Here is a 23051-nt window from a genome sequence, read left to right on the forward strand (position 1 = left end):
TTACAAATCCCCCCGAGGCAACCTTCCATTGCAACCCGATTCCAGCGGGCTATGCTCGTGTCTTGGTTGATGAGGTGGTGGACCCACCATATTCGGAGCTACAGCTTGATATTCCTGGAGGTGACGGCGAGCACTTTCTCAGAGAGGCCAAACATCGTATCATCCTATGGAAAAAGGATTGCATCATCTTTCGAAGGCCACCGACACCGCGTCAGCCGACTCCTCGTCGAAGTCCGCCACCGAGTCAGTAGTCTCCCACTCCTGCAAGTCCACCAAGTCCGGCAAAGTGTCAGGCCACTCCTCCTCCAAGTCCGGCAAAGTGTCAGGCCACTCCTCCTCCTCCAAGTCCGCCACAGCGTCAGACGTCCACTCCTCCTCCAAGTCCGGCACAACCTCAGGCCACTCCTCCTCGTCCAACTCAGCCCCGTCAGCCGTCTCCGCCGCCTCAGCAATCGCAGAAGAGACACCCCGCAGCTATGGTGCATAGCGGTACGAGTCGAGGTAGTACAGGAAGTACAGGCGGAGGCAAGCGATATAAATATGGTCCAAGCCTCACGCCTCTTCCGCAGAGGGCTTATGACAGGTCCGAGGAGGAAATCGCAGCCATATCGAAGGCCAAGGTGGAAGCCCATTTTGCACCGAAACCACCACCGCCGCCAAGGGAGAAAGTGCCTGAGGAAATGATTGACCACTTCATTCGTATGGCTCAAACACCAGCTCCCAAGCCTGTTGACACAGACTATGAGCGCCACATCAGGAAGTTAAATCGAGCACGTCTACAAAAGGAGGCGAGCACGTCTACATCGGGATCGAGCAAACAAGAAGCAGCTGACAAAAAATGCGGGAAAACCATTCCCCAGTTGGGAGAACAGGCGGCGCAATCGATCCCCTCGCTTGTTGTGCCAACAACACGTGACAGTACGCGCGCCCAATATTATTGTGGGCAAACAGTGCACGTTCCCGAGGTGGGCAATGTGGTAATAACGGAGGAGCATATAATGCAGCCTGAAGTTCTCCAACATCACTGTTGGACAACTCCTCGAGATCGAGCCCATACCTTTGCTTAGAGAGGATGAAATAAAACGGAAATATGTCCGGGGCCAACCTTTGGTCGCGCCAGACAAGGTCAAGAACCTCCCAACGAGAATGTATGAATTGCATCAATGGTACATGAACATTAGCAAGATTTCAGATCGATTGTCCCTCATGGTGAATGTCAAGGAGGAGCATTACTTTCATGAGAAAGTTGTGTCCGTTGAGTATACTGAACTGTTTCAGTTATATAATCAAGACGCACTCGACAAATCTATCGTCAGTTGCTATTGTCTGTAAGTGATTTCTTTCTGTAATTTAAGTCTCAAGCTAGTTGTAGTGATCCTTTTGATCAATCATTACCTGTAATTATCCTCACTATATTCTTTTCTGTGGTATTATGCAGGATGAAGATGTATGAAATGAGAAAAGGTGGACGCTTTGGCATTGGGTTCATTGACCCAAACACCGTTAATGAATACACATGGCTAATGAATCCACGTCAGCAAAAGAACGTAGAGGACAGCATGCTAGAGTTCTTGAAGCGCCTCAAATACAATGAAGATATACTACTTCCTTACAACTTCCAGTGAGTCACACTGTCTTGTACTACAAATTCTCTGTTTTTGCCTACTAGCTAGCTACATGTTTTTGCTTACATATGCCCGCTTAATTAAGACATGCAAACGTGTGTGCATGAAGATTTCACTGGGTCTTGTGTATCATTAAAGTTGACAACGGAACAGTTGAAATACTGGACTCACTACTCAAAGCAAAAACTGACTATAACATCTTGTTTGGGATAGTCAACGGGTAATTTCAATCATTATTAACTATATATCTTGGCATATTTAGTTCGTCATTTCATGATATGAACTATTTAATAACCCCTTTATTCATTTTCTTTGTCGGCAGGGCAGGGCTTGGACAAGGTTCATCAAGGTCACGGAAGGCGAATGGAAACCAAAGCTTAAATGGTTTCGATCCAAGGTAAGTAATTAAGTAGTACTAGCTAGCTAGCTAGCTGCCATCTCTTTAATTATCATGCTTGATTAATTATTATCTGATCAAATTCCATTCTCGTAAAGGCCCTGAAGCAGGCGCAGGGGACTGATCTGTGTGCATTCTGCGTTTGCGAGAACATTCGCATGATGGCGTCCGAAAGGAGCAGATCTCAAAGACAGGAATGGGTACGCTTGTCAGAACACTATTCACAATTTTTACACCATTATCGATATCTAGTCACACAACTAATACACATGCATATTGATCTCCTTCTTAACAGTTCAAAGAGGTGCGGGAGAAGCTCCTAGAAACGGAGCGCGTAGAAGCACTTCAAGAGGAAATAGCGGATTTTTGCTCGACCAGGTCATAAATCCGAAGGGAGAATACTATTACCCGCTACCGCCCCCATGAAAACCACTTCCAATTGTCATCGTGCTCCGAAGGCACCAATTAGGCTAATGCCACTGGCTCCGAAGGCAACATGCATATGTAGGAGAAATTGTATATAGCTATACATGTGTGTATGTGTGAATTAATTAATATGGTGGTTTGTGAGACATTGATGATATATATATATATATATATATGCATGATTGGTTCTACTAGAAATTATATATATATATATATATATATATATATATATATATATATATATATATAACGTGTACAATGTGTAGTATCGTAAAATACCAGCAAACGAAAAAGAATTAAAATGGAAACACAAAATTAAATGAAAAAGAAATCATAAAACTAAAAACCCCCAAATCTTATAGTACCGGTTGGTCTTACCAACCGGTACTAAAGGGCTCCAGGCCCCCGGAGCTGACTCGTGCCACGTGGTTGCCCTTTAGCACCGGTTCGTGCTGAACCGGTACTAAGGGGGGGGGGGGCCTTTAGTGCCCACACTTTAGTGCCGGTTATGTAACCGGCACTAAAGGGCCTTACGAACCGGTGCTATTTCCCGGTTCTGCACTAGTGTATCCTCGTGCAAGTGCACTTGAGCTAAATTTTTTTTCATATTTCAGGTATCACAAATTTATATATATATATATATATATATTGTAGCATGAACAATATTTTCGCACTCTGTTATTAAATTGTTGATCCAACTATTTTATCCAAAACTGTAAACCGATGGGGAAGGTTGGGCAATATAACCCCCTTCTCGTCGGTGCTCCAACCACCAACCGGCGCCTCACCACTGCAACATTCATGCCACAACACCAATGAGACTAGCCTCGCCAAAGGCCACCGCATCACCAAATCCAGAGCACTCCAGCAACGACATCGGCCAAATCGAGGCACACACCAAGCACCGGAGCACCCACCGCAGATCCCATCCTCGACGGTCCCATAGCTCGCGTCGTGGCAAGCAAGAGCAGCCGACTACCGAACTGGACGGGACCCAGATCGACGACACCGAACCAACCTCCAGCTGCCACCATGGCTGCCACATCGCCGAAGGGACAGGATGGCCGCCGTTGTCGTGGGAGCGATTCCGACAGTAGAAAAGGGTCGGGTAAAGGAGCATGATCTATTGAGATGCAAATGGGTGGCATGGTGTTTTTAGCGAGTTTGAGCCTCTCGCGATGGAGACGACAACCCTACGTCTCGTGCTCCGAAGAGGCTTGTTTTATCTGAGTATATGAATCTGGAGATTACAATATGAGGGAGAGGGGAGAACGGATCTTCATGTCCGAGCTAAGTCATGAGACTAATGGCGAGAGAACCAGGGGAGAAGAATGAGCCTACCCCAGTCTAGTGGTGCGGGTGGCTTATATAGAGTGCGCCACCCCCTCACCTCTTATGTTACAACGTGGAGCATCAATGCCATAATGTCAGCCCACTATGAAACCGCCACGCTGACTATTGTTCTTCATATGTTCGAGTGAGTTGATAGTCATCCGAGTGGATGGTATGTTGATTGTTCGAGTGATGCTAGCCCAGCCGTCATCCGAGTAATGTTGACATACAAATCATCAAAGTAGCTTAATGTATGGTATGAAATTGATCTGGGCCCATCTGTCATATGGGCCCCATGCTTTATGATATTTTGACCGTTCGTGGGCCTATCTGTTATGTGTATCCCCAACAACTGCCGTCACAACCAGGGAGTGCCGTCCTGGTCGCCGCGCGTGGAGACAAGGCCAAACGCCGAGCACCGCCGCCACCTCCTCCATGGGCCGCGGACAGTCAGCGCCGGAGTAGCGGCGCACTCGCCTACGCTAGACGCGACGATCCTCGTCGGTGATGAGCCGCGACGGAGGCGCGAGTTCCTGCGCCGGCTCGCGCATCTGCACGTCGGGGAAGTTCATCTGCGCCCGTGGCCTCGAGAGGCACCACGCCGCCGCGTCGTACGTCCGAGTGGCCTCGTGGGCAGTCTCGAACGTCCCGAGACCGAGACGTGTATTACCGGAGCGGATCTCCATGTAATACACGTTAGAGGGGCGAGCGTGAACGCCGCGGTAGCCGGAGCTGTTCCGAACGTGCGGCAGCATGTCGGTGGCGGGGGAGAAGGCGCGGCGGAGTGTGGAGAAGGGCGCAGATCCTCACCCACAAGCTATTCTTGGACTCCGCGCTGCCCACCAGATTGAGTTGGAAATTATTGTTCACATCATAGTTGTTCTTCCACGCAGTTTCTTTTGGTGAAGCAAATGTTTTCTTTGAACATACTTGTTTCTTCATATGCCAATAAATTGCTTCTACAGCATGGAGAAAATGTAATGTTGGCATACCATATACTTCCTCCGTCCTAAAATAATTGTCTCAAACTTGGTACAACTTTGTACTAGCTCTAGTACAAAATTGAGACACTTATTCCGGGACGGAGGGAGTAGTTTCTACGGGTCAAAAGAAAATATGTCACTCTAAAACGGAAGCTTACTGTGAAAAAATGCACCTTGAAAGAAAATGTTGCTAATTTTTGTTTTTTTGGGGGAGGGGGGGGGGTCATATTTTTTTTGAATGCCAATATGGCTGGTTTTATTAATTAAAATCACACTAACATCGTCAATTAACAACGATAAAATAAAGCTAGGGGGGTCATCTGCCCAAAACACTTCTCTGAATTACACTCCTGGGCTAGCGTATGTGCGACACGGTTCGCTTCCCTTGGACAATATGTGAACTGAACGTTGCCGAACGAGCTTGCCTGTATACATATGTCCTTGAATATTGGCGCTGCAGTTGTCGCAGAAAAACCTCCATTATGAAGAATATTAATAACTTCTGAACAATCTGATTGGATTACCAATTTCTGGGTCATATTTGTGGGACATAAATTGCATATTCTTTTTTTAGGGTATAAATTGCATATTCATTGTGTAACTGTTGGCTAACCCTAATTTGACCGAACTTTGAATGGAGGACACATGCCACAAGTCCACATACGTTTCCTTGGTCAATCCAGTGCTCCAGAAATCAATCATCGTACGGCACAGATAGGAACTACACTAGGGTTCTCGCCCTCCTCTCGCATCCGCTCCTCCGGCGATTGGCTTTCGCAGTTCGCTGTTCGCCACCGCAACCAGCCCGAACTTGTTCTCTTGTATTTTTTGCGTGCTCCTGTTATGCCTAACTACTCTCCGTCCTCCGCGTCGGCCATTGTCGCCGATGCAGTGTCCGGGTCGCACGTCCTCAAGATCGAGGGATACTCCCTAACCAAGGGGTGCGGTACCGGTGAATTCCTCAGATCCGAGATCTTTGTCATCGCAGGCCATCGCTGGCATATCAAATACTTCCCCGATGGTGTGGTTTCGGACTACGCCGACTGGATTGACATCTTCGTGCAACGTGATGATGACACCGATGGTAAGGACATCATGGCGAGACTCTGGATCAGCTTACTTAACCACGATGGAGAATCTGTGCCATCGCATGACATCATAAGTTCTCAGTTTGAAAAATATTCTCCGAAAACTGCACGAGGATGTAAGAAATTCATGAAAAGGAAAGATTTGGAGGAGTCAAGCTATCTCAAGGACGATTGTTTCAGTATCAGGTGCCATGTCACCGTCAGGAATGAGATCCGCACCTTCAAGACACGGTCAGGGGTCACGACGTTGGTCGACGTGCCGCCGTCCAACTTGCACCGGCACCTGCTCGACCTCCTCACCAGCGGAAAGGGAGGGGACATATCTTTTTGAGGTGGGCGGTGAAACGTTCCGGGCACATAGGTACATCGTCGCTGCTCGGTCCCCGGTCTTCATGGCGGAGCTCTTGGGTCCTATGAAAGAGAAGGCGGCAGCCTGCATACGGATTGATGGCATGGAAGCTAAAGTCTTCAAGGCGATGCTTCACTTCATCTATACCGACTCTTTGCCTAATATCGACGAGGATGAAATTGTGGGGATGGCACAACATTTACTTGTCGCTGCGGATAGGTATAACCTGGAGAGGCTCAAGTTGATGTGCGAAGAGACGTTGTGCAAGTCCATCAACAAAGACAGCGCGGCGACTACATTGGCGTTGGCTGAACAACATGGTTGTGATGGTCTCAAGAAGGCATGCTTTGAGTTCCTCACTTCTGTTGACAACCTCAAGGCAGTCATGGCAAGTGATGGTTTTGCACATCTGAAGAGCAGCTGTCCTTCCATCCTAGAGGTGCTGGTCACCAATCTTTCTCGCTGACTTCTTCACTATAGAGCAACAAAACCTGAAGATTTTAGAAAATTATTATGCAATCGTCATGCTACTACCATTACCCTTTAACCATGAAAAGAGAGGTTCAAGTGTGTAACTGCATGTATCAACTATATATTTGGGCTCAGTACTTTTTTCAAAATACGAAGAGTAAATTGATTTGAATTATCTTTTATAGTGCGCTAAGTCTAGGCCGTTCATTCCCCTTTGATTTAATGACATCATGACTTATTTCAAGGGAGTATATAGTTCTACCGGGAGGCAAGGCAATATGTGACCTAGGATGGTTGAGTATATATATAGCTGGAGATTTCTAGGGGTGGTTCTGTAGAAAGTATCAAGTCTGCTTGTTTCATATTTCAGGTTATCTTAAATTTGTATCCATCACACGGTGTGTACAGTATTAAGCACCTCGTTGCGTGGTATCAAATCAATAAGGAACTTTCGTCCCATATCCTTGTTGGGGTGGGGGTCCTCTGTTGGGTTCATTGGCTATATATTCTTTTTTTACATAAATATAATTCGGCCTTTGTTACGAAATGTTCGAATTACAATCCGATAGCAAAGATGCTACCAGGAAACCAGGTATTACATCAAAGCATTGACTAACACTCATGCTCAGAGCTTCCCTTGCGCATAGATGTGGTATTGAATTTGCTTCGCGGCCGATGTAGAGAAGCTTGAATTCCTAGAAAGAGTCAGACAACTTCTTTAACTCATGCAGGATATGAACACCATCCACTCTCGGAAGTCCGAGAGTCATTCCATAGATCAACTAGATGAGCAATCTATTTGTAGAATGATTTTCTGGAATCCGCTTGATTTGGTACGCTCAAGGGCCTCCCTGCATGCTAAAGCTCGCTCATGAACCGATCACTGGCGGAGCATTGTGGAACACACCCAGCCTCCACAAACTCTCCGTTCATTTCGAACAACATATATACCCGGACCCTGCCTTGCGCCCATGGGGATCAAAAGAGCCATCCGTGTTGAACAGAAGCCGGCCTGGAGAGGGTGGCTTCCATACGTGATTGTGTGACTGCACCGCGGGCTCTGTCAAAGGCAATTCCAAGGATGACAGTAGTTCAGAAACCAGATCAAAGATAAATTTTTGGCTGAGACTTCTCTTTCCCATGCACAAAGTTGTTACGGCCGGCTGTTCCAGATACATCACATCACGCATCAAAATATCCCCACCCCAGAAGCTTTGGTGTAACGGTGGCGGTTTAACAACTTGCTGAAAATATGCCTCTGCCCAGAATAACTTCGCATGCTCACATTCGACAAGAGCCTGAAAAACAGACTCATCAGTATCAAGATACAATTTACAGGTCCTGTCGTGAAATTGTCACGGCAAATGTCTTTAGTGTGAGGACTTAGTCGCGAGGCCAACGCATCTATGCGGTAGCTTGAGAGGGGTTGAAAGACAAAGATTTAGACAGCTTCGGGCCCCGGGAAACATCATCCGATAATAACCCTACATGCTGTTTGTGGCTAGGTCTCATTATGATCATGAGGGAGTCGCCGGCTTGGCCGGCTCTTTGTGTCTAGCCCTAGAGATTGTTTCTTCTCCCTTCTTGGGGTGCCCTGCCCCTCCTTATATAAGTTGAAGGGGCGGGTTACATGTGGAGTCCTATTAGGATTAGGACTAGTCTATTACAAGTGGAGTCCTAGTCTTGCTTCCTTTGTAAGGGAATATTCTTTACGCTTTCCTCTTAAACCGGCCCATCATACACAAGCCGGCCTTTTGGGCTTTGGTTTTGTCATCCGTCTGACCCGCCGTCGAGGCCATTAGTGAGTCGTCAGGCTTATGAGTCGTCAGACCAGTGAGCCGCCAGACTCGTGAATCGCCAGTCCTCTGGCGGGTTACAATGAAAACGCCAAGCCCGGCCGGGTCATACCGCGGGGTATATCCCCGACAGGTCCCTTGTTCCATCACATGTCGCCGGGCCAACGAAACAAAACATGGCAATATATCTTTCAGAACACGCCACCAAAAGACCCAGATTTTTGGGACTAACTTCAGCTTCCAGAGAGCTTTCCAAAGGGCCCCACAATCTGTCATTTGCCCTTCCCGTTGCACCTTCATTTGCAGAAATATCCTTAATAACATTATGTAGCTTCCTCAGGGTCTCGTTGACAAAAGGAAGCAGGCTGTCCCGTGGCCCTGAAAGATAAAACCAGACCTTGTCCCACTCTCGGATCGACTTCGGGAGTTTCACGGGAAAGAACTTGGTAGTAGGTCGGAGTCGTAGGCTGACCCCTCCGAGGTCACAAACAGCGTCACATTTCATCTGGACCTGTACTCGGAATAAGCACCAGAATAGCTCATAGTGAGCAACCGTTCGAGAAAGCACTCGCAAAAAGTGATGAAATTGGAACCCTGTTAGGCCGAATATGATGCAGTTGACAACCGAAGAAGTAAAACAGACCACGCATAAAGCTGTGCAGCATGAAGCCGAGCCCTCGCCCAAAGTACTCCTGATGAAGCACATGTCCGCAGGCGTCATGAGACCTCGCCGTCGGGGATTCAGCGCACCAGATCTGCCCGCATAGACTTCTCAGCCACGAGCTGGTCGAGTTCATCAACTGAGACCACCGACGGGAACCATTTCCCCATTGTCTCATTGGCTACCCGCAATGATGGGCACAAAAATGTGAGGGAACAGATCTTAGGTATGAGCAATGTCGCAACAAAGCTCAAAACAATGAAGTGTGACATGAGTGAAGAGCTTCTTGTGCTCTTAGTTCTTAAGTCACTACCCTCACAGTTCACTCCATTCAAGATAAACTATAGTTCTCTTGAAACGAAATGGACACCGCCTGAACTCATTGCACACCATGTTCAGGAGGAAGAAAGAATGAACAGTGAACAAAAATACCAAATTTTCCATGTCCACTCTTCAAAGAGAAAGCATGAAAACACTGGTCAAAGCAATAACGTGCCCAATAAAAATCTTTTTTTAAAGAAGAATGCTCCAAAGCTTAAGCAATGCAATGAGCCAAGTTGCTCACGTTTTGCTCCTCCAGCGCATGTTGCTGTTAATCTAACAAATTGCGATGGAGAGAGACTTTGCAACTTCTGCAAATAGCCAAATTCGGAATGTCTGGGTTTTCTTAAGTGGCTGAATAAAAATGGTAAGGATGAGATCACTCTAGTAGATGAATCTCTATATGTTGATTTTTTTCTTCTAAATTTACCTGGTAGATTGACTCAGGTGCGACTATTTATGTCACAAATTCCTTGCAGGAATTCCATATAAGCCATACCCTGAGAAGGGGTACAAGAAGATTTAAAGCCATGAATGGAAAGGAGGCTGAAGTTGAAGCAGTGGGCTCCCTCATCTTGAAGTTGCATACTGGTTTCCTCCTTCGGCTCAAAGACACTCTTTTTGTACCTACATTGAGTAGGAACTTTAGGTTTGTTTCATGTTTGGATGACTTTGGTTTTCATTGTACCTTTGGGAAGAAATAATGTTTCATTAAGTACTGTAATAATAATGTTGGCCTTGCCATTAGATGGGGCAAATTATATATGTTCTATGAAATGAATGTGAATGAATGCAACCATCAGACGAATGGGAGAAGTATTGATCCTTCTTCGAAACGGTGGCATCATCGCTTGAGCCACATATCAATGGGGAGAATGGAACCATTGCTTAAAGTAGAAATAATTACTCTGCTAGATTTCTCTGATGCGGTAAATTGTGTTGACTGCTTAAGGAAAAAATATGTCGAAACCATTAAAAAAGGAGCAGTAAGAGCCATAGGGGTCCTTGAACTTATTCGTACTAGCAAGGACCTTTTAACGTAAAGTGTGTGGATGTTTTGATTCTTTCATCACCTTCACATGTTATTTCTCTCGCTATGGCTACATTTCCCCTGTATGTGATCGATCTGAAGCTTTGGACAAATTTAAGATCTATAAAGCTGAAGTTGATAATCAAATCAGCCTATGGTCTCATCGGGGGGGGGGAGGTAGTATGGTAGGCATGCTCCCCATGGGTAAATTACAGGTCTGTTCACCAAATATCTTGTTGATAATAGAATTGTTGCCCAATATTCAATGCCTAGTCAACCTCAGCAAAATGACATAGCTGAGCGTCGTAACCGCGCCCTTATGGATATGGTGCGGAGCATGCTTAGTCATGTGAGTTTACCATTAAGTCATTGGATGGAGGCATTGAAAATTGTGCACACATCTTGAATCTTGCTCCAAGTAAGTCAACACCAAGCACACCTTTGTTTCTGATACCAGCTTTCTTAGTTACGAGCTCACTTTAGCTGACTTCCTCCTTAGTGTAGTCTCAGTAAATACTTTAAGAAAAAGTTCCTTAGCCTAGTCTATATCTACAGCTGACGTGACTCGGTGCTGACGCCTTTCCCTTTGTAGATGGATAAGTTTTTCCAGTTCCTTAGTATTACTTAAAAAAGGCAACTTTGTAATTTCATAACCTTAGCATGGGAAAGAAATCGAGCTTGAATTACTTGCATGTGTGGAGCTGCCCTACTGAAGCTAAACTATTCAATCCACATATTAAGAAGTTGGACCCAAAGACAGTTAGTCGTTTTTCATTGGGTACCTCGTAGAGGAAAAGGGTACCAGGTCATACCACCAAGTTTGTAGAAACCAAGCAAGCGGTGTTTTTAAGGATAATGAAGTCAATGAGGTTAGGTCGATTGATCTTGAAAAGCGGATGTATGTTCCATCCCCATTTATCCAAGATAACTTTGACCCTATGCCTAATATATACGTGACACAAAGTGGTGATCCTGAACCTAAAGTGGATCATCAGTCAACGAGGAGCCTCGGCCTAATGAAGATCCTCGGCATGATGAGGATCATCAGTCTAATGATGATCCTCAGCTCAATGTTAATCTTTGTCCTTTCCGGGCAAGAAGAAATGTACAAAACAATGAGCCTATGAGAAGATCACAACGGGATACGAAGAAGGACATCTCGAGCGACTTTGTCACTTCAATGTTGAGGATGAAAGTGACATACACTACAAAAAAATACACATCCGTGACATTTTGGGCCGAACGAAATTTTTTTCTGTCATACATATGACACTTCTATGACGATAATTGTGACAGAACCCGGTATCATCATAGATGTGGTGGGCTCCTACTTCTATGACAAAAAATCATGACAGAAAATGGGCTTTTCGTCCTGGGCGGGCCGAAGACGCAGCTGTATGACATTCTTTGGGCCGTCCATGACGGAAAAAACCGTGGTAGAAGCAAGGGGGAGGAAAATTTCGGGGAGTTGCCGGTTACGGTGGGAGGTCGGGGGTCGAGCGATGCGCGTTTCTCTCGTACACGTGCAAGGCGTTGGCTCTAACTGAACCCGAGCGAGGCGCTGGGCTCTAACTGAACCCGAGCGATTGCACTGCAGGGCACGCGTTACTGAACCCAAGCGATCGATCGATGGCTGTTAACTGAACCCGATGGAGCGATTCCTTCGCTACTGCTGCTAACTGAAGCCGATCGATTGGATGAACAGTGAGCGTTGCGCGGGGGGGTGGATGAATAGTGAGCGGTGGCGTTGCCTCTGGATGAACAGGACCCCGTGGTGTGGAGGGCTGGATGAACAGTAGACGGTGGAGGGGTGGCCGTGGAGGGGTGGTTGAACAGGACCCCGTGGTTTGGAGGGATGGATGAACAGTAGACGGTGGAGGGGTGGTTGAGCAGTAGCTGGTGGAGTAACGCACGATGGAGGCTGGATGAACAGGAGCCCGTGGAGGCTGGAGGAGGTCGACGGTAGCCCGTGGAGGCTGGAGGAGGTCGACGGTGGAGATGAACAGTATCCCGTGGAGTCCCGTTTTGCGGTACGCCACACCCCTCCCGATGAACAGGACCCCCATTTCGACCATAGCGCTCCAACATAAGTCCGTTTCGTCCGTTTTGCGATACGCCACACCCCTCCCGATGAACAGGACCCCCATTTTGACTGTAGCGCTCCAACACAAGTCCGTTTCGTCCGTTTTGCAGTACGCCACACCCCTCCCGATCAACAGGACCCCCATTTCGACCGTAGGAGGTCCATTTCCTCCGTTTTGCGGTACGCCACACCCCTCCCGATCAACAGGACCCTGTTCCGAATGTAGGAGGTCCGTTTCCTTCGTTGTGCGGTACGCCAGGCCTCGTTTCCATCGCCTGTTCCGTCCAAGCCCTCCCGATGAACACGACCACGCATTCCGTTCCGACCCAGCCGGTTGGCTCCCCATGAACACGACGACGACATTGATTCTCCGTTCCAACCCAGCCATGTACATATGTGCGAGTAGGTGTTCGAGACCCTGCCCATATGTACGTACGTGGCCGTATTTTCTTTCTTGCACCCTCGCCGATGTACGTACGTGTACATGCTACCTGCGCGCCTCTACTACGACACGTGCGTGCCTCTACATCGACCAGTATGTATGTACACGTTCACGACCAGAATGACAACGCTACGTACGCTTCGACCAGGTGGGTCCCGACTGTCAGGCACTTCCTTGCTTGTGAAGATGTAGCTGGTGGGTCCCAGCAGTCAGGGGGGCGAATCGTTTTGTTTTTTTTTTGCCCGGATGCACTTCCTTGCGTGCGAAGATTTAGCTGGTGGGTCCCAGCAGTCAGGGGGGCGAATCGTTTTTTTGCCCGGACGCACTTCCTTGCATGCGAAGATGTAGCTGATGGGTCCTAGCAGTCAGGGGGGCGAATCATTTTTTTCGGACGCACTTCCTTGCATGCGAAGATGTATCTGGTGGGTCCCAGCAGACATGAGGGAACGTTTTTTTCGCGAAATACGATGGCCCGTCCGGTGGGTCCCTGCTGTCAGGTGGAGGAATAATTATTTTGCATGTAATAAGGAGGCACTTCCTTGCTGCGGCCGTGGACCCAGCTGTCAGCCTCTCCACGTACAGTCCACGTCCGATGGAAGCCATTCCTTGACCACGTTGACCACACCGTGCTGAGAGCACCAGGGCGGTGGACGACGGCGAGGCCTAGGAAGGGGACGACGCGGAGCCAGGGAAGACGCGACAGTGGATGCCCACGCGTAGAGGAGTATGAGGGTTCACCCGTTCGGCTGCGGTGTGAGGCTGCCATCGCCATAGAATAACAGGGGGTGTGGGTGCATAGAGGGATGGCCTGGCCAGTGGTGGGAGTAGTAGGGGGCGGTGAGGCCTCCGCGGCATCACAGCCGGCCACGGGCGGCAGGAGCAGGCGGCACGACCGGCGCTACTTTGGGCGGCTGGAGCAAGAAGACCAGAGGTTGAAGAAGCACTACGATCGTTGGATGGACATCGTACGGTCACTGGAGCTAGAGTCGTTCATATATTGACTAAAGTTGACAAAGGCCTCCGTCCCAGTCAACTTAGTAGGCCCACAAGTCAGCCTCCCACCAAGGTTGGTCCCAGCTAGCAGGGGGTATTCATTTTTTTGTGCGTAATAAGGAGACACTTCCGGTGGGTCCGAGCTAACAACGGGGGGGACATTTTTTTCATGAAATGCGGTGGCCCGTCCTGTGGGTCCCAGCAGTCAGGGGGAAAACGTTTTTTTTGCAAAATACTGGTGGCCCGTCCGGTGGGTCCCTGCTGTCAGGTGGAGGAAGAATTATTTTCCGCGTAATAAGGAGGCACTTCCTTGCGGATGCCATGGACCCAGCTGTCAGCCTCTCCACGTACAATACTCTTCCGATGGAAGTCGGTCGTTGACCACATTGACCATGCCACGCCGAGAGCACCACAGCGGTGGACGACGGCGAGGCCTAAGAAGGGGACGACGCGGAGCCGGGGAAGACGCGGAAGTGGAAGCCCGCACGGAGAGGAGCACGAGGGTTCACCGGTTCGGCTGCGGTGTGAGACTGCCGTCGCCGCAGAATAACAGGGGGTGTGAGTGAGTAGAGGGATGCCCTAGCCAGCGGTGGGAGCAGTAGGGGGCGCTGAGGCCTGCGCGGCAGCACAGCCGTCCACGGGAGGCGGGAGGCGGTCCCGTCGACGCTGCTTTGGCGGCTGGAGCAAGAAGATCATAGATTGAAGAAACACGACGGTCGTTGGATTGACATCCAACGGTTACGTCTACTAGAATCGTTTGTTGATGTAGTATATAATAACTAAAAAAATCTTGCATACGCGTCAACTAAACAGGCCCACAAGTGAGACCACTCCCTCTTTTTTTAATAATTTATATATAGCTCATGGCAACTTCTTATGCAATTTATTGCAGTCGTTTTTTTTGGTTGGCTAGGGCCAATTTCGCATATTTCTATGGGTTCCAACCTATTTTTAATAACGAAATGTCGAGCCAGATTTAAAGTACTTTGAAGATATATTTAAATTAGGTTAATGCCCGGTGAAATAGGAATCTGAAAATGTGAAACAAATCAGAAATTATAAAGTAATTGTCAATTTGTCATCTGTTTTTATATTTACAACCCATTTCATATTACTTTCAAGATTTGCAGGCGTCTTGAAAGAGTTGCAACCCATCAGGGCGTAGAAAAATAAGTAGGCCTGAATTGGGTATTCTTCAGAAAAATTAAACTGGGCTCATTTTCACAAAGAAAAAATAGCTGGGCTGGTCACATGGTGAACATAAAATATAAGCCTGGGTTAGATGGGCCACAGCCCAGTTCAAACCCTGCTCCGTCTCAACAATACCAAACAAAAAAATACTACTCGAGTAGCTACGTCCTAGGTGTCAGCCGATCTTGTGTTGTTCTCTTGTCTATTGACTATATACGCTCACAATGTTGTGGGTCCCAGATGTCAGGAAAACGCTAGGATGAAGCATTTTATTTTTCCATACGCTGACGTGGTGGGCCCCTACTGTCATCCTCTCCACGTACTTCTGCCAATTCCTGTTGTTTGTTGACCATGTTGACAACGCGAGAGGGCGGCGCCGCGGTGAGCGTACCAAAGCGCGCGGAGGACATCGACGTTAACGATTTAGGAGACGGTGGGGCGGCGATGCGTGCGCTGAGGCGCAGCCAACCGTGGGAGGCGGAAGCAGGTGGCCCCGTCGGCGCTGGTTTGGTTTTGGCGGCTGGAGGAAGACAGGACTGAAGAAACACAATAGACTGTAAAAGCAGCAGGAGTATTTAACAACCTTAACTAAAACCAGTAGGGGCACTTCACAATCAAAGCTGAAACCAGTATGAGTACTTATACAGGTTCAACCGTACAAAGCACGCCTCGAACAGTGCTACTTTGCCTACAGTTAACCAAGGGTGGGGCGACCAAGCCCTAGGACAAGGCCCAGGCGCCACCCCGCGCATCCACAACCTTTTGAAAGCGGCTTCATCTCGCAACATGGTCAATAAACAGGATATTCACTTTAGAGCCATGAAAAAGCATGAACATAATCTTCTGTCCTATTCTCCAAGATGGACGGGCCTTCATTATTTGAGACCACCCACGAATAAGTATCTTTTCACCTCCAAGGGGAATTGAGTAGGTCGACATAAACATCATGTTGTGACCAAGCGCAAGACTGACCCGACCATGGTCGGGCATCTGTATAGGAACAATAGAACTCGGCAGTTCCTGTTTCAAGAAGATCACAGCTGTAAAACTATGTATAATCCACTAGTAGAAAAAGGGTCAAACGTGAAGCACATTAGTGCCGGTTTGATTTTGGCCCGGTACTAATGGTACCATTAGTGCCGGTTCGAACGGATTTGCATTAATGCCGGTTCGTGTTGAACCTTTAGTACCGGTTCGTGGGGGTGGTGGCAGGCTGGCGTCAGGCCGGGGCCCCACGATCACCTTTAGTATCGGTTCGTGCCATGAACCGGCACTATAGGGCAATTTTCAAACTCTACCCCCCCCCCCCCCCCGTGTGTCGCCATTTCAGTTCTGAAAAAATCAAAAGAAAATGATAAAAACTTCAAAAAATAAAATCCTTCGAGAGGTAGTTATATTACTACATCTACTAGTTAGGAAAATTTAAAAACTACAATTTGGACATGTTTTGCAAAAAGTGTAGGGAAAATGTAAAACGGCTATAACTTTTGCATACGATGTCGGAAAAAAACGTATAATATATCAAAAAATTCAGCACGAAAATCCGCATCCGATGGAGATGGCCTATGGCCTGTTTGGAATTTTTTAGAATCCTCAAATTCCAAAAGGAAAAAAAGATATGGTCAAATTTCAGTTTTTTTAAAAAAAATTGGTTAAATCTCGTCAAACTACTTATTCAAGAAGTATTAATGTTACTACATAATTATTCAAGAATATTAGTGTTACTAAATAATTATTTCAATTTTTTGAATTTTTGTCAAATCTGGTCAAACTGTGGTCAAACTATGGTCAAACTTATTCAAGAAATATTAGCGTTACTAAATAATTACTGTTTTTTAGAATAATAGTTTCAAACTCAAACGGTGAAATGTGTGACTTCATGCTCAAGCTAAACTCCTGAGGGTTAATAGGATTGACATCTTACTATTGTTAGGAAAACAACAAGTGCAGACTCGGAAACGAAGGAGAATAGAACCCGAAAGTTAAGCGTGCTCGGGCTAGAGTAGTGAGAGGGATGGGTGACCGGTCGGGAAGTTAGATGATTTGGAATGAGTGATCCACACTTGAGCAGTTAAGAGAGGTGATTAGAGAATAAATCATCAAATAATTCAGAAAAATTAAAAATCGAAAAAAAAATCAAAAAAAATTCCAAAATTTTCAAAAAAAAAATTCAAAAAAAAACACCAACCGGTACTAAAGGTCCCCCATACCAGGGCGCGAGCTCACGCCACGTGGTGGCACTTTAGCGCCGGTTCATGCCGAACCGGTACTAAAGGGGGGGGGGCTTTAGTGCCCACCCTTTAGTGCCGGTTATGGAACCGGCACTAAAGGCCCTTACGAACCGGCGCTAAAGCTCCATTTTCTACTAGTGATCAATAGTTTATGAACAACATATATAACAGAAAACGGCTCGTACCATAAGTTTCTCGACACAGTTGGACCTGTTCAACGAGTGCAGCAGTGGCACACATGTCCCACGTGGCCTTCCACCATTGAAATGCCCCACAAGGACCTCAAGACGATCAATAAAGTGTAGGAACATGTGGATGTCGTCCCAGTCAACTTCAGTGCCATCAGTAACAGCCGACTTACTACAGAATAACAAACGAGCAGCCTGCTTAACTCTGAAAAAACCTACACGTGCCACCAATTATAAGAAAATATTAGTTAGAAGTAGCATCTTCGTGAGAGATTCGTTGCTACTTCTAAAGTTAAATTGTGATTAGTTAGACAGAATAGGTGGATTAAGAAGTAATCGAGGCAACAAGCAAGAACCAGATACAAAACTAACATGGATGAATAATTGGAACGACGTCGGGGTGGAAGATCGTAGTGAAGATGAGACCAGGTTCTGCTATTTCCATCAACATCCGTGCGCCAACTTTCAGTCCGTAACACTTGAGAAAGTTTATCCATGTTCGGCCATAAAAAAAGCAGCGATCTTCTTGGTTCATGAACCCAACTCGGAAGTAATATCCATGGATTGTCTTCACTATGACCATTAAACTAGTGTATTCAGTTATGGCAAGGCCGAGCATCTTGAGTACATGTGTTCTGGCAGAGCAAATAATACACTGCAGGAAAAATAATATGAGAACACAACATGTTCAAGAAAACCCACCCTCCCGGATAGAGAAGAGGATTCTAGGAACGTATTGTGCACATTTCAAAATGCTGTGGTAGGATGAGAAGGAACAAGTGTGGCGTCTCGCCGAAGGCGCAGAAATCTGTAGGGTACTCGCACTTTGGGCACTGCAACTGAAACACACTAGATTCAGTACGAAGAAAAATGCATCAACTGTGCCGGCTGCCATCCTAGGATTACCTACGACCAAGGGACTTGGATTTATCGGGGATGGATGAAGAATTCGTACCTGGTTCTCCATGAGAAAACCCTATGCAATCGCCGAGCGGGGGTTTTCTCTGAACAAGCAGACGAGGGAGAAGGGGATTCAGGCCCAGTGAAATATTGCCGCTTCGTCCGTCCAGCTTACTGCTAAAGCAAGAAAGGGGGGGTTGTGATTTGACGGCTCATTGGGCATTACTGTGGCGCTACGATCGGGGTGTGTCTACCGTGAAGTTTGTGCACTCTAATTTGTGCATATGGCACGTGGACCCTGTTGCCGGTTGCCCCACATATCAGCGAAAGGAAGTAGAAAGACAGGAGTAACTAGTTACACATAAATATATTTTTTGACAGAGAGATACTCCCTCTGTAAAGAAATATACAAATCTTTTATATCACAGGCTCACCTTGCCGAGAAATATACTCCCTCTGCAACGCACGGGCATTATGGGGGTTCAGCTTTTTTTATGGGGGTTCAACTGAGAATATAATACTCAGATAGGCTCACGGTTCTGGACTTTGGGCCACAGGCCGACCCTGCATGTTTGGGGGCCCATGTGTTCTACCTCCGCGCTTTTCATATTGCAAGCGATCGGTACTACATTGGTTTTAGATGCTGTCGCAAGGCGAATACACAAAATTGAATAAAGCACGACAGCTGTTGGAATGAAATCGAATGACAGTTCCTAACCAGCAATCAGAGTTGCAATTCTATCAACGATATACCATGTGATAAATAATACTGTCGTACTACTTATACACACAGGACACTTGTTTCACCATGCCAGATTATTACATCAAAATATCTCGGAGGATAGATCAGTTTGGCAGTTGTGTGCTGCTACTGAAGAATTTCAAAGTTGATTTGGACCAGCTCTCCTTGCCGAGAAAGTTCGATTTTGACATCATCCCCTACCGCAAGATATGATTTAGATTTGAACCTTGACCATCATTTAGCATCACTCATCATGCGACCATCCTTTGTACTTACGGTATATTGAGCAGGTTCATTCACACCAAGGTTGCGCATGGTAAGAGAAACTTGGACGCGGTCGCCCGGATTGTTGAACGACTCCCTCGTTGCTCTAGGAATTCTCTGTTTGCAAACAAGAAGACATACCCAAACAGTTAGATCAACACAGTGAATCATGTGAAACAACATGGAAAGAAAAAAGAACGAAGCACTTGGGCGGCCAATGCTTACCAAGAAGGTGGACATGTCGGTTTTTGTAAGGACTTTGGTATATGAAGTGCGAACTGTAGCCCAGTCTGTTGTCGGTGAAACTGCACAAGCCGGACCAAATGCAAGTGCAAGTGTTGGTGCAGGTGCGGAAGCCGCTGCTGCTGCCGGAGATGGTGCTCCTTGTAGAGCTGGTGCCGGTGTCGATGCCCGATCCTCCGGTAGATCAGACTGATCCGCTGACGTGGTCGGTGCCCAATCCTCAACTGTATTAGACTGAGCTACTGCCGCTGTCAATGCTAGAGCAACTGCCGGTGCTCGATCTGTGCGAGACAGCGGCGATCGTGTCTGGTCTGCTATGATCAGCTTTCTAACTTGACTAGGATCCGTGATCATGATCCAGTTTGTTTCTTCATTTCTTTTAAACGCGAGAAGGACTAATTGTGGCGTTTTTGTTAAACCAAACTGCAATTCATCATGGGGATTCAGCTTGTACTCAGACAACAGACTGATCCAATTTTTTCTAGTAATATAAGTGATGGACAGTGCCTTCGTTACTGACACGACATAAGAAGTGAAACCTGCAAAAATAGCCATCGTAGAGCAAACCAAACGGTTTATTTTGTGATGAATGTCACATGGCAAAACCTGCATCATAAAATTGCAAGAAAAGAAAGAAAACTTGACATTAAATCAATAAGATTTAGACAGTAAATCAATAAGATTTACTTGATGTGACACGAGTGAATCCTTACCAGGAAACCACTATGTTGAAGTACTAAACAGAAGATTGATCGTCCAACTACGCGTGGCATGCAGGGGCCCTGCCTACTCCCACAAGCAGGACAGTCCAAAGGTCATGACAAATCATATGGACCAAACATCCATGGGACTAGAAATCCTGGTGGGTGCGATAAACCCTGCAATGCATACAGATATTGGAGTGTAACATAATTGATAAACCGTCCTCACAAAAAATATGATCTGGATACTTCAAAATGTACAACACCGTCGGGTTTAACTATTGGCCAGAAATTGAAGAGTTGAATTAGATATAATCAGGGATGTGATGTACCTGCTCGTTGCGCATGCTACTCTTGCAAGCTACGATTGTCCGTTTGCGCAAGCTCGATGCCATGCCCGTGCTGCCGCCGCTGCCTCCCACGCATGCTACACCCAGGGTTGGATCTTCATCTTCTTGTCCTTCCGTTCACTTGAAGCCCGGCGACCGCCCTCCAACGAGGGCGCGAGGAAGTGCTATGTCGGTCTGTCCAGTGGCGGCTAGGTTAGGAGCGAACCAGACTGGAGGCTGGAGCGAATGAATTGGGATTTTTCCTGCTGTCGATCGATATGGGAGGCGCTCGTATGGGCCGCGAGCCTGCTATAGGGCCTGCCTTGCACTTATGTTATTGGCCCATCCAAATTGAAACATTTTTCTTCATTTTTTACATTGCCTGCTCGTGCGTTGGGACGAACAAAACTAGCGTGGGCCAACTTGGACGACTCAAACTAGGTGCACACTTTCCAGCCACTTGAGGCGGCCGCCCATACCAGCCCCTATGGTGGCGTCGCCCCTTTTTGCGTGTATGATTGGATAGTGAAAAATATTCCAGTGGCGCTTTTGATTTACCCACAGAATGGTTGAATTGCTTGTTTCTATGAACTGAGTTCGCCAATTATGTGAAGGATGACAGTCTTTTAATCCTATTGTAGATTTCTTAGATCTCGATATGCCAAAAGTAATCGCATGAAATATACAGTAAAAGCCAGTGTGATGTGTTTGGCTACAACTAGTCTAACTACACGTCCTCATATAACATATCAAGGATGCACCATCTTACCAGATTAACCATTCGACTTACCCATGCAGTGTGGGAAGAAAGAAGTATTGGGACTGCATATCCAAGCAATTGATGCCATGGACTCCTTTTTACAACCTTGTAAGCGAAAAAGAAGTTGCAGTGTGCCTGTATAAAGAACTAGCGTAAGTTCAGTTACCTGCTTCTCGGAATTTTAGTTAGCCACTTATTGCAAAATTGTTCAATTACGTTGCTTGGCTTAATTTAGTTTGCTACTGATTACATAATGGCACAGCCTGTTAATCATATTGTAGACTGCGCCTATCTATGTGTTTGATACTTACTGTTAAGAATTACCTGTTTGCCTTAACTTAAATATCTACTTGTTTGTTTAACTACTTTGCTGCTGCAACAGCGGGTTACAATGATGTCAATAACTACTGTACTTTTCAGCATCCAATTGAAACTCTTTAATTCCTTGTTTGTTTAACTGGTTTGCTGTTATAACTCCCAGTTGAGATGTTTTGCTAACTTCAACTTTTCTGAAACCAATCGGAACTTTAATGGCAAAACATGTTAGCCCAAGATCAAAGAGCGAGGTCCCCATGGACGTTGCATCATCCCACAGCAGTGGCACCGGCCCAATCGTGCATTATGAATTGCCAATTGTTGAATGCTCTAGAGGCTAAACTAGTGGTAGAAAGAGATTCTGCTTGTGCACTTAGAGATGAAGTTGACATGTTGAGGAAGCAAACAACACAATCACAAGCAGTACTCAAGACAAACATTAAATATTTGGTGGATTTCAAAACGAAGCAAGCTGAGACTGACCAGATTGTTAAGGTCCTCAAGGAAAAAGGAAATTAAATTCCTACTTGGTAATCATAGGTGAAATGTTCTTTCCATAGTTGAATAACCTTTGTGTTGTCTGTTCATGTAATCAATCAAACCATTTGTTTTAGAGATCATGTAATAATTGTTTTTTTTTGTTTTTTGGTTTGTAATTTTATTTGAGCACAATTCTGTATTAATTGATAAGACTCAGAGACATTTCATTTGGATTGCTGTGCCAGACCTACAAATATGCCAATCGGGCTGAATGTGCATTCAACAATAGTAGTAGTATAGATGGACCATAAGTGGCATGCACCGGAAAGGGCCAAGATGCTGGCTAAAAAAAGGATGTTGTTTTAGCCAAAAAAAAGTACAGCCGCCTGGCTTATGTATGTTAGTTGATATTATTGATCCATATACTCTATAAGTGTTTATATGTCTGTTAGTTCTGTACATTCTTGGTTGATTGACTCGGTATTTGAATCTTGATACATCGCTTGTGTACATATCTAAATGGGAGTACACATTATGCTGCGTGTGACATTTGAGTTGGACATGAAGTGTTCCAAATATTCGAACTCACCTTAAACTGGATTCTAGTATCTGAATTTGAGTATCGGCATTTGTAAACCATATTCATATATGACAGTGGAATACATCTTTGTCGTCCTTTTGAAGATATATAAAAACACATAGAATGATTT

General features: G+C 46.2%; 1 pseudogene; it reads left to right on the plus strand.

Annotated features, from left to right (window-relative positions):
* The first annotated feature begins 5449 nt into the window (after positions 1 to 5449).
* Positions 5450 to 6849, plus strand: LOC123094085 (BTB/POZ and MATH domain-containing protein 1-like; annotated as a pseudogene).
* The last annotated feature ends 16202 nt before the right edge of the window (positions 6850 to 23051 follow it).

The sequence above is a fragment of the Triticum aestivum genome, chromosome 1B (genome assembly GCF_018294505.1).
Source record: "Triticum aestivum cultivar Chinese Spring chromosome 1B, IWGSC CS RefSeq v2.1, whole genome shotgun sequence".
NCBI classification, from domain to species: domain Eukaryota; kingdom Viridiplantae; phylum Streptophyta; class Magnoliopsida; order Poales; family Poaceae; genus Triticum; species Triticum aestivum.